The sequence below is a fragment of the Nicotiana sylvestris genome, chromosome 11, assembly GCF_000393655.2.
Source record: "Nicotiana sylvestris chromosome 11, ASM39365v2, whole genome shotgun sequence".
Classification (NCBI taxonomy): Eukaryota; Viridiplantae; Streptophyta; class Magnoliopsida; order Solanales; family Solanaceae; genus Nicotiana; species Nicotiana sylvestris.
The window spans coordinates 34303465-34317462 of record NC_091067.1 but is presented as its reverse complement, the minus strand read 5'-3'; positions in this window follow the sequence as shown (position 1 = coordinate 34317462).

The window sequence follows — 13998 nt, the reverse complement described above, 5'->3', positions numbered from 1 at the left end:
CGGGTAACACGTGTCCTCACCATTTGTGAGAGAATAGAAGACAGAAGTTTAGAACTGTGATGTCAAAATATCGCACGATAAGGAAATCAAATGAAGTGGAAATTTTCCTAACAGTTACATAGCCTCTCGTAGATAAGTATAGATGTCTCCGTACCGATCAGCGAGACTCTAATAAACTGGCTTGTGATCCATGACTCCTATCAACCTAGAGCTCTAATTCCAACTTGTCACAACCCGGTTCGCCCTCCATGAGCCATTGTAACGGCACCTAGTCTCTACGACTAGGTAAGCCTAAAATGCGGAAAAATAACCCAAACTTGCGAAATAAAAGGGAAAATAATTTAAAATAGAAACAGAGAAAGGAAACATCATTTTAAAGGTGCCGCTCGGCATAAACAATATTTAACTTCTCAAAACCACTACATACCCCCAAAACCCGGAAACCCATGAATCACAAGCTATTAAACATAGTAAAATGCTCTAACTCCGGAATGACTACATCAACAGTAAAGATAGAAGGGCTATCCCTGTAAGATAGAATAGAGAGAGAGACTCCTCGGTCTGCGAACGCAATGGATATACCTCGAAGTCCCGTGGAATCACCTCGCCTCAAAGATGGTAGGCTTGAGTAGTGGTACCTGGATCTGCACATGAAAAACATGCGCATAAAGGGCATGAGTACACCACATCGGTACTCACTAAGTGCCAAGCCTAACCTCGGTAGGGTAGTGACGAGGAAGGTCAGGGCCCTACTAAGATTAAATAAATATAAAGATGACCGAATAAGATTAGCAGAACAATTGAGAATCTATAGTAAGAATCTATACAGGATAATAAGGAATACAATAATTGAAATAGAGAAAAAGACAAAACACCAGAAAGTACCACTTAAAACAAGGATGATAGTCGGGGATCTCTTGGTATCTCGATGATCTCTTGGTATACTCTATGTATACAAGGGATCTCTTTGTATCCCGATGATCACTCGGTATACTCAATATATATGCCAGAGATCTCTTGGTATCCCACACCTCAGTTCAAATCATAAATACATACAGGGGATCTCCCGGGATGCCGTCTCGTAGTCTCAAAGTAAAACACATGGCAGCAACTCAAGAATACTCAATTAAACTAAATTTCGTACTAAGTAAATAGGTAATTCTAGCCTAACATGCTTCACGTAATTCAATTAAGGCAGTTTAAGCAAATAGGCAATTAGGTCAATTAAAGATGTTTTTCTAACTAACAACAAGTTAAATTTTCAAGTAAAAATAAACAGGAAATATGAACTCAATTGAAATAACTTAAAGAAAACATGATTTTCAACAATTAGCTCAAGTACGCACTCGTCAACTCACGTACATGACATTTCAAATAGGAAATATACCAAATTCTAAGGGGAAGGCCCCCCACACAAGGTTAGGCAAGCCACTTACCTCGAACTAGCTCAAATCAACCTGAAACCACGCTCTTGCCACGAGTACTCGACCCCAAATGTCCCAAATCTATCAATTCAATTGCATAATGTAAATAACACTTCAAGTAATTGATTCTACAATTAAATTCTAAGCTAATAAGAGAAATTAGGTAAAGTGACCAAAACGCCCCTCGAGCCCACATCTCAGAATCGGGTAAAATTTACATTTCCAGAATCTTCACACTCTCACGAGTCTAGCCATATAAAAATTATCTCAATCGAATGTCAAATCCCCTATCAAAACTCAATTTCTTGATCTAAGAACTTTTTCCTCAATTTTCATACAAATCCCAAAAATTAAATGATGAATTCATGTTTAGATTAATGGGTTATAAGAAAAAAGGAGTTTAGAATTATTACCCTATCGATATCTCTAAAAATCCCTCAAAATCTCGCTCAAATTCGAGCTCCCAAGTTTATGTTTTGATAAAAATGACTAAACCCTCGATTTTGAAATTTTATATTCTGCCTAGGTATTTCCTTCTTCGCCAATGCAGAAGGACCCTCGCGTTCGCGAAGCACAACTTCACTTGGTCCAGCATTGCTTCATCGCGAACGCGATCCCTTAGTTGCGAACGCGGTGCACAATTTCCTCCTTCTATGCGAACGCGGGAATACCATCGCGAACGCGTAGGTATAAGACCTCTCATCTTCGCGAACGCGGGAGAATCTTCGCTAACGCGAAGAATTAAACCTCCCCCAGCCCCAGCTCCTCTTCGCGAACGCGAAGAAGGAAACCAGAACTAGGCTGCTGCAATTTTTTGCAATTTCTCTAAGTTCCAAAATGACCCGTTGAGCATCCGAAAAACACTCGAGGCCCCCCAGGACCTCAACCAAACATACCAACATATCCTATAACCTCATTCAAACTTGCTCCAACCTTCTGAATGCACAAAACACCATCGAAACACCGATTTCGCATCGGATTCAAGCCTAAAGATTCCAAAATCTTCTAAATTACGCTTTTGATCAAAAACTCTATCAAACCTCGTTCGAATGACCTGAAATTTTGCACACACGTCATATTCAACACTACGGAGCTACTCCAACTTCCGAAATTCCATTCCGACCCTCGGATCAAAATCTCACTATCGAACTAGAAACTTTAAAAATTCAACTTTTGGCATTTTAAGCCTAAATTAGCTACGGACCTCCAAAACACAATCCGAACACACCCCTAACCCCGAAATTACCCAACAGAGCTAACGGAACCATCAGATTTCCATTCCGAGGCTATCTTCACATTGTTCTGACTACGGTCAATTTTCCAACACTTAAACTCTCATTTAGGGACTAAGTGTCCCAAAACTCTCCGAAATTCAAAACCGAACATCCCAGCAAATCAAAATAGGAGAAATAAACTCGAGGAAAGTAGTTAATAGGGGATCGGGGAGTTAATTCTTAAGACAACCGGCCGGTTTGTGACATCGTCCTACACTTAAACATTCGTTCGTCCTCGAACAAGCATAGAGACATACCTGAAGTAGTGAAAAGATGAGGGTAACAACTGCGCATATCCTGTTCGGTAACAACCGGCTAACCCCGCCACTGAACCTTCACTGATGTAATGTTCTTTGACCATTGCTTCCTAACCTACCTTTCCAATATTGCCACTAGCTTCTCAACATAGGATAGGTCCTTATCCAACTGGATTGAACTTAAATCCAACACGTGTGATAGATCACCGTGATACCTCTGAAGCATCGAAACATGAAATACCAGATGAACTCCTGCCAAGCTGGGAGGTAAGGCAAGCTCATAAGCAACCTCCCCAACATGCCTCAATATCTCAAAAGGGCTAATAAACCTCGGACTCAACTTACCTTTCTTCCCAAATCTCATAACACCCTTCATAGGCGAAACCCGAAGCAGAACCCCCTCTCCAACCATATAGGAAACATCACGAACCTTTTGTCCACGTAACACTTCTGTCTAGACTGGGCTGTACGGAGTCTATCCTGAATCACCTTAACCTTCTCCAAAGAATCTTGAACCAAGTCTGTGCCTAATAGTCTAGCCTTACCCGGCTCAAACCAACCCAATAGAGATCTACACTACCTACCATATAAAGCCTCATACGACGCCATCTGAATGCTGGACTGATGATTGTTATTGTAGGCAAACTCCGCCAATGGAAAGAACTGATCCTAAAACCCTCCAAACTTGATCACATACGCATAGAGCATATCCTTAAGAATCTGAATAGTGCACTCAGACTATCCGTCCGTCTGAGGGTGAAATGTTGTACTCAACTCCACCCAAGTACACAACTCATGTTGAACGGCCCTCCAGAATCGTGATGTTAACTAAGTACCTCTATCTGAAATGATGGACACTGGAATACCATGCAGACGAACAATCTCCCGGATATAAATCTCCACTAACCGCTTCGAAGAATAAGTAGTACACACGGGAATGAAATGAGTAGACTTGGTCAGCCGATCCACAATCACCCAAATAGCATCGAACTTCTTCAAAGTCCGTGGGACGCCAACTACAAAGTCCATGGTGATCCGCTCCCACTTCCATTCCGAAATCTCTATCTACTGAAGCAACCCACTCGGTCTCTGGTGCTCATACTTCACCTGCTAACAGTTGAGGCACCGAGCTACAAATCCAATTATATCTTTCTTCATCTGCCTCCACCAGTAGTGCTGCCTCATATCCTGATACATCTTCGCAGCACCCGGATGGATGGAATACCACAAACTATGAGCCTCTTCTAGAATCAATTCTCGAAGCCCATCATCATAGGGTACGCAAATTCGACCCTGCATCCTCAATACCCCATCATCACCAATGGTCACATCTCTGGCATCACCGTGCTAAACATTGTCCTTAAGGACAAGCAAATAAGGGTCATCGTACTGACGCTCCCTGATACGATCAAATAAGGAATACCGAGAAACCACGCAAGCTAGAACCCGACTAGGCTCCAAAAGATCCAATCTTACAAACTGGCTAGCTAAAGCCTGAACATCCATTGCCATAGGCCTCTCCGATGCTGGTAATTAAGCCAAAATCCCCAAACTCTCTGCCCGGCAACTCAAAGCATCGGCCACCACATTGGCCTTGCCCGGGCGATACAAAATAGTGATGTCATAATCCTTCAGCAACTCTAACCACCTCTTCTGGTGCAAATTTAAATTCTTTTGCTTGAACAAGTGCTGCAAGCTTTGATGGTCAGTATAAATCTCAAAGGGAACCCCGTATAAGTAATGGCGTCAGATCTTAAGAGCGTGAACAATGACAGCTAACTCAAGGTCATGAACAGGGTAATTCTTATCATGTACCTTTAATTGTCGGGATGCATAGGCAATCAACTTATCGTCCTGCATCAACACCGCTTTGAGTCTAATCATCGAGGCATCACAATAGACCATATAAGACCCCGAACCTAAAGGCAATACCAAAATTGGGGCTGTAGTCAAAGCTGTCTTGAGCTTCTGAAAGCTTGCCTTACACTCCTCCGTCCACTGGAACGGAGCACCCTTCTAGGTCAACCTGGTCATAGGGGATGCAATCGATGAAAACCCCTCCACAAATGATGGTAGTATCCCGCAAAGCCAAGGAAACTGTGGATCTCCGTAGTTGAGGATGGTATGGTCCACCTTTGGACAACCTCTATCTTCTTCGGATCCACCTGAATACACTCACTCGATACCATGTGGCCTAAGAATGCCACTGAATCCAACCAAAACTCACATTTCAAGAACTTAGCATATAACTTCTTCTCTCTTAGAGTCTGAAGCACAGTCCTCAGGTGTTGCTCATAATCTTCACGACTCAAAGAATACACCAGAATATCATCAATAAAGACAATGACGAACGAGTCAAGATACAGCTGGAACATACTATGCATCAAATGCATAAAGGCTACTGGGTCATTGGTCAACCCAAATGACATAATAAGGAACTCGTAGTGACCATACTGTATCTTGAAAGAAGTTTAAGGGATATCTGGCTCCCGAATCATCAAATGATGGTAACCTGAGCACAAATCAATATTAGAAAACACTCGTGCTCCCTAAAGCTGGTAAAACAGATCATCAATACGAGGTAGAGGATAACATTTCTTCACTGTAACCTTGTTCAACTAGTGATAATCAATAGACATACGTATGGAACCATCATTTTTCTTCACAAACAAGAGAGGAGCACCCCAAGGTGATACACTGGGCCAAATAAAACCTTTATCAAGCAATTCCTGTAACTGATCCTTCAACTCCTTCAACTCAGGAGAAGCCATATGATACGAGGGAATAGAAATTGGAAAAGTGCCCAACAACAGATCAATGCCAAAATCAATATCTCTATCAAGCGGCATGCCCGGAAGGTCAGTTAGAAACACATCGGGAAAATCCCGCACTACTAGGACTGAATCAACTGAAGGGGTATCAATACTGACATCTCTCACATAAGCTAAATACGCGTCATACCCCTTCTCAACCATACACTGAGCTTCAAGAAAAGAAATAACTCTACTGGGAGTGTGATCTAAAGTATCCCTCCACCCAACATGCGGTACACCTAGCATAGCCAGCATCACAATTTTGGGGTGACAATAAAGAATAACATAATGGGACGACAACCAGTCCATGCCCAAGATAATGTCAAAATCTACCATGCTGAGTAACAATAAATTAGCTCTGGTCTCAAAACCACTAAGAGCAACCAAACATGACCGATAAACACGGTCCACAACAAGAAAACTCCCACATAAATAGAAACATAAACAGGGGAATTCAAAGAATCCTGAGGTACACCCAAATGCGGAGCAAAATAAGAAGACACATAAGAGTAAGTGGAGCATGGATCGAATAGAACCGATGCATCTCTGTGACAAACCAGTATAATACCTGGCTGAGCAGGAAGGGCATAGTATCTGGCCTGGCCTCCCCCTCTAGGGAGACCTATATTTCCCCAACCTCCACCTCTACCTGGCTGAGCAGGTGGGGTAGCAACTGGAGCTGTAACCATAGCCTGAGAACTCTGTGGGGCACGTTGTGGTTGAGAAATCTATGGAGGTGCACTCCTCACTAGTCTAGGGCATCCCTAACCACATGGCGTGTGTCACCACACTCAAAACAAGCTCTAGGAGGATGTGGTGGCTATGACTGGCTCAGTCCAGGTCTGCTAGATTAACCTCTGAAAGCACCCCGCACAAGAGGCGCGCTAGATACCGATGGTGCATAATAAGGCTCCTGAGGTCTAGGATGAGCTAGAATACCACTGGCTGCTGGAAGAGCTAAATGAATAGGGTGACTCATATAACCCCTACCATGACGACCTGCAACTAGGGCACGGGGACCAAAATAATGGCCCGACTCTTGAGACCTCTTGTCCTCCCTCTCCTCTCTCTCCCTAACATGCATACCCTAAATCCTCATAGCAATGCTCACCACCTGTTAATAAGGATTATCTATCTCCAACTCACAAGCCACGCTAGACCTGATGCTGGGAATAAGCCCCTCAATAAACTGGCGAACCCTCTCGCAAATAGTAGAAACCAAGGCTGGTGCATGTCTTGCCAAGCTAGTGTAACGGACATCATACTCTGAGATAGTCATAGCACCCTGGTACAAATGCTCAATCTCAGTGCGTCGTGCATCTTTGAGGCTCTGAGGAACAAACTCTCTCAGGAATAGATCTGAATACTGGGTCCAAGTTAGCAAAGCAGCCTCATCCGGACTGTCTAACTCATAGCTACGCCATCACTCATAGGCGGTTCCTCGAAGCTGGAAAGTAGTGAAGGAAACCCCACTCGATCCTGATATACACATGGTAAGGAGAATACATTAGCACTCCTCCAGAAATCCCAAGGCATCATCTGATGCTAATCTACTGAATACCGGAGGATCATATTTCTTAAACCTCTCAAGTCTCTGCTGCTCATCTTCTGAAGTTGCTGCCCTGTCCTCGGACAGAACTGGCACTACAAGCGATATAGGAATAATCTCTAGGACCTGATCCACATGCACTCGCTGCTCGGGAGTGCGGGCGGCGGGAGTCTATGCTCCTCCCCCGGCCTAGGATGTGGCTGTAGCCAAGGGAAGCAACCTTGCCTGAGCCAAAGTGGTGTACATGCTCATGAACTGTGTCAGAGTCTCCTAAATAGTTGGAGTAATAGTAGAAGTAGACGTATCAGGGGCATGGACTCCGGCTGGAACTGCTGGTGGTACCTCGGTGGTAGCTCGCGCAGGTGCTCTTGCTGCACCACGTGCGCGTCCTTGGCCTCTACCCCGGCCCCGACCTATGATGGCTGTAGTAGGGGCACGGGTGCCTGATCGGCTCGGGTAACACGTGTCCTCACCATTTGTGAGAGAATAGAAGACAGAAGTTTAGAACTGTGATGTCAAAATATCGCACGATAAGGAAATCAAATGAAGTGGAAATTTTCCTAACAGTTACATAGCCTCTCGTAGATAAGTACAGATGTCTCTGTACCAATCAGCGAGACTCTAATAAACTGGCTTGTGATCCATGACTCCTATGAACCTAGAGCTCTGATACCAACTTGTCACGACACGATTCGCCCTCCGTGAACCATCATGACGGCACCTAGTCTCTACGACTAGCTAAGCTTAAAATGCGGAAAAATAACCTAAACTTGCGGAATAAAAGGAAAAACAATTTAAAACAAAAATAGAGAAAGGAAACAATGTTTTAAAGGTGCCGCTCGGCATACACAATATTTAACTTCTCAAAACCACTACATACTCCCAAAACTCGGAAACCCATGAATCACAAACTATGAAACATAGTAAAATGCTCTAACTCCGAAATGTCTACATCAGCAGCAAAGATAGAAGGGCTATCACTACAAGAAATAATAGAGAGAGAGGCTATGTGGTCTGTGGATGCGGTAGATATACCTCGAAGTCTCATGGAATCGCCTCGCCTCAAGGATGGTAGGCCTGAGTAGTGGTACCTGGACCTGCACATGAAAAACATGCACAGAAAGGGCATGAGTACACCACAGCGTTACTCAGTAAGTGTCAAGCCTAACCTCGGTCGGGTAGTGACGAGGAAGGTCAGGGCCCTACTGAGATTAAATAAATATAAAGATGATAGGATAAAATTAGCAGAACAATTGAGAATCTACAGTAAGAATGGATACAAGATAATAAGGAGTACAATAACTGAAACAGAGATAAAGACAAAATACCGGGAAGTACCACTCATAACAAGGATGATAGCCGGGGATCTCTTGGTATCCTCGATGTATACAAAGGATATCTTGGTATCCCGAGGATCTCTCGGTATCCCGAGGATCTCTCAGTATCCTCAATATATTCTAACGATCTCCTAGTATCCCGAGGATCTATCAGTATCCTCAATATACGTGACAGGGATCTCTTGGTATCCCTCACATCAGTTCAAATCATAAATACATACATGGGATCTACCGGGATACCGTCCTGTAGTCCCAAAGTAAAACACATAGTAGCAACACAAGAATACTCAATTAAACTAAATTTTGTACAAAGTAAATAGGTAATTCTAGCCTAACATGCTTCATGTAATGCAATTATGGCAGTTTAAGCAAATAGGCAATTAGGTCAACTAAACATGCTTTTCTAACTTACAATAGATTAAATTTGCAAGTAGAAATAAACAGGAAAAAGGAACTCAATTGAAATAACTTAAAGAAAATTAGATTTTTAATAATTAGCTCAAGTACGCACTCGTCACCTCACATACAAGGCACTTCAATTATCAAATATACCAAATCATATGGGGAAGGTCCCCCACACAAGGTTAGGTAAGTCACTTACCTCGAACCAGCTCAAATCAACCCAAAACCACGCTCTTGCCACGAGTATTCGACTCCAAATGTCCCAAATATATTCAATTCAATTGAATAATGTAAATAACACTTCAAGTAACTAATTCTACAATTAAATTCTAAGCTAATACGCGAAATTAGGTAAAATGACCAAAATGCCCCTCGGGCCCATATCTCGGAATCGGGTAAAATTTACATTTTCAGAATCCTCACACTCTCACAAGTCTAACCATATAAAAATTATCCCAATCGAATGTCAAATCCCCAATCAAAACTCAATTTCTTGGTCTTAGAACTTTTCCCCAATTTTCATACAAATCCCGAAATTAAATGATGAATTCATGTTTAGATTAATGGGTTATAAGCAACAAAGAGTCTAGAATCGTTATCCAATTGATATATCTGAAAATACCTCAATCTCACTCAAATTCGAGCTCCCAAGCTTAAGTTTTTATAAAAATGGATAAATCCTTGATTTTGAAATTTTATATTCTGTCCAGGTATTTGCTTCTTCGCCAACATGGAAGGACCCTCGCATTCCCGAAGCTCAATTTTTCTTGGTCCAGCGTTCCTTCATCGCGAATGCGATGCCCTAGTCGCAAACGCAGTGCACAATTTCCTCTTCCTATGCGAACGCGGGAACACCATCGCGAACGCATAGGTATAAGACCTCTCAGCTTCGCAAACGTGAAGCATTAAACCTCCCCCAGCCCCAGCTCGTATTCGTGAATGCGAGACCCCACTTGCGAATGCATAGGTATAAGACCTCTCAGCTTCTCGAACACGGGAGAATCTTCACGAACGCAAAGAAGGAAACCAGAACTGGGCTGCTGCAATTTTCTACAATTTCTCTAAGTTCCAAAATGACCCATTGAGCATCTGAAACACACCCGAGGCCTCCGAGACCTCAACCAAACATACCAACATATCCTATAACCTCATTCAAACTTTCTCCAACCTTCGGAATGCACAAAACAACATCAAAACACCTATTTCGCATCGGATTCAAGCCTAAAGATTCCAAATTCTTCAAAATTATGCTTTTGATCAAAAAGTCTATCAAACCTCGTCTGAATGACCTGAAATTTTGCACACACGACACATTCAACACTACAGAGCTACTCCAACTTGCGGAATTCCATTCCGACCCTCGGATCAAAATCTCACTAACGAACCGGAAACTTCAAAAATTCAACTTTCGGCATTTCAAACCTAAATTAGCTATGGACCTCCAAACACACAATCCGAACATGCCCCTATGCCCAAATCACCCAACGGAGCTAACAGAACCATCAGATTTCCATTCCGAGGCCATCTTCACACTGTTCTGACTACAGTCAACTTTCCAACACTTAAGCTCTCATTTAGGGACTAAGTGTCTTCAAAACCGAACATCCCAGCAAATCAAAATAGCATAAATAAACTCGGGGAAAGCAGTTAATAGGGGATCAGGGCATTAATTCTTAAGACGACCGGCCGGGTCGTCATAATTACAAATGATTTCAAAAGCATTCCTAGATTTAATATATCATTTTTGGTCCTATTAAGACCAAATATATTTCGCAAATTAGCCAAATTGGCACTATCTGGTTATAATTGCAATGACTTTGCAATTATGGCCTAATTGTATATTTTGTGCTATGTTTTTACTCAATAATTTGACATTTACATTTTTAATACTAATTAATCATTTTAATTTAGTTTATTAAGCATCAATTTCATTTTTTATATTTATTAGCCATTTTTATAAATTATTTATCTATTTTTATGGGGTATTTATCAACAAGCCATTTTTAAATTCCAATTCTAGCCTAATTAACCCAGATCCCTAACCCAATAAACTAGCCTAGTTACCCAACCCAAACTTAAAATCTTACTCTGTCCAACTCTCGTTCGATCTGAGTTGTTGATTAACTCAAATCAATGGCCAAGATTAATATTTACCATATTAACCCTTAAACGTCTTACCCCATTTCTCATTTTCCGCTATCTTACTTCTCACCCGTCTCTCTGAATCCTCTCAACTCTCTCTAGAACCTTCGTCTCCTGAGCTCTGTCTCCCCCCTCTTCGACCATCTCCTCATTGGAAACCATGAAGTTTCCACCTCTCGTCGACCTTATGGATCCGTCTTTCACACATGTGTCACCGGTGGAGGCTCTCAAGTGACCTTGAGGCGGTCCACTCCCATCTCCGATCTCATGCCATGTTTTCCGGCCACCTATGGCCGTTCGAGTAAGATCTCTATATTTTCTGGCCAAAGGCCGGTGATATTTTAAGCTATATTCTCCTCCTTTGGGTTTTCTCTAGAAACCTGAACTTTAAATCCTCTGATCCTTTTAGATTTTTGATGGATCTATGTGTCTCTTAAGGTTCTCACCTGTTTTCCTCAAAATATTTCTTTGATTTCCTCATTTTCCAGACTAGGGTTTCAAAACGCTTTTGCAAAAATGATTTTTTTCTAATTTTAGCAATTACTTTGTGATTTTTAGCATGTTTAAACATCAACTGAGTCTTTCCTTTTTCTTGATTCATTTTTGTTAAGAAACCCGAATACATTTGGGTTCGATTTGAAGTTTGAGTCTGTTTGTGATGTGTTTGCATATCTCTCATGAACATTCTAGGTTTTATGTATGTTCTATATGCTCTTGTGCTTCCTGCTCTAGTTTGTTATTAGGGTTTCTCTGATTTTGTTCAACACATGTTATTTATCATTCAATAGGTCCGACTATTTGTTTTATTGATTGTTTACATAATAATTTATTTTGATTTTTGTAACCTACGATATCTTCCCTGAATCTGTATTTTTTGTATTTTCCTTGTAATTATGTACTGATTTTTCGAATTTCTTCCTTATTTTTGTGATACTTTCCTTAGTTAGTGTTAATTCCCTGTGATTTTCAATCTCATTCGTGATTCTTGGAACTAACTTTCAGAACTAAAATTGTACTATACCTTATTTATGTGCGCAAATATGTTGTTAGTTATTTAACGTGTACTTTCCTTACTTGAAAATATTTTGTACTTAGCCCTTATTACGTGCTACATGCTTTTACTACTCCTATTATGGTAAAATCAGTCTTATAAGTAATTCTTTTCCTTATTTGATACAACTTGTACCAGTTTGAACTATGACTCCCTAATTGAAGGGAGTCCGGGTCTTTAATTGATTCTAATTTGTATTATTTCTATAATTGTGCTAAGTCAATACTTATTACCTTATTTTCCTTCATGTTCTCAAACTATAAATACTCTACCCTCTCTTTAGCATAACAGATGAACAATTACACTATTCTAAACTCTCTGTTACACATATACATACTCTCTTTCTTCTCTTGCTGTTTACTTGATACTCAGTCAGTTGTAAGCCTTAAATTGAGTGATTATGTTTCTCTACTACTCTACACATGACTGCTCTACTTACCTTCATTGTACTGCTCTTCATTCCTCACTCTGCACCTATTCTCTCATTTTTACTGGTATGTTTTCGGTTTAACTTACAGCATCCAAACCAATATGTCTCTATTTGTACTGCACTTCCTTTTGTTTCTCTTATGCTTCTACTTGTGCTTCTGATGTCTCCCATGCAATTAGCATGCCTATTTTGCCATGTGATTACCCCTTCCCTATAATTCAACATATCTACAACTTTCTTACATTTTCTACTACTATTCTGCCCTACTCCCTAATCCCAATACATTATAAGCATGTGTCTTGACACCTAGTTACTATATGATCCTGAACCCTTACCCCCTAAACCTAATGAGTAACTCTGTTTAGCACCCCAAAATCTAATGTTGTTAAGATCCTGGCATGAACACTTTGTGATAGACTATTGTTGTGACTATTTAAGTTCTGTAGTACTTCTATGGTATTAACATGTATGCAAATATGCTTTCACATATGAACTACTTGTCCCCAATTCCTCCTTTCCATGTTTGTGTTTGAACTATGTATGTTGATTCGGCCTTGAGTGGCTGATTGTCATGTTTCTTTTCTTATTCAAACTATTTTTGACTAAGGCAAACTCTTCTATTGCTTTCCAAAACTTATTTCAAACTAATCATTGTCAAAACTGTTTCCAACTCAACTCTTTTAAACCTATGTCAAGCATTCTCACATATACTCTTAGAATTCTAGGTTCTACCCCCTTAATGTGTGACTGCTTAGGGACCCTTATGAGCTCCCTCTGAACTCTAACACATTAAGTCTGGCTCTTCCGCACTACACTTACTCAATTTGGTTAAGAATCTGGGTGTGATCACTGCCCGGGATCCCTTGATATCCTTAGGTAACTCTGACACACCTGTATCATGTGAAAGGTTGTGAACCAATGGCATTTTAGGCACTCGGGAGATTCTGGGCCTATCAGTAGGCTCCTTAGAGTATAACTTCTTCTTTTATTATTCCAATTATGTAATTTGTGCAAACAGTTTGTAATAATTATTGTAAAAACTCTCTAGGGATGAATAGTGAAAATGATGGTGAAATATTTATACTATAGTTGTTAAGGGTAGAAAACATGTTATTAGGTTTATATTCCAAATTGTGCAATTGAAGCCATGCCTAGGATTCAGACATACATTAGAAATCATGCTCTTAGGTCCTATGTTTATTGTTTCAGCATGTGCATCCTTATAAAATCATGTGTTAAAATTTTCTAATAACTAGCACCTTACCATTATGCTATGCGCTGCCATGTACACTTAGAGATCATGCCTTAGGATAAAAACA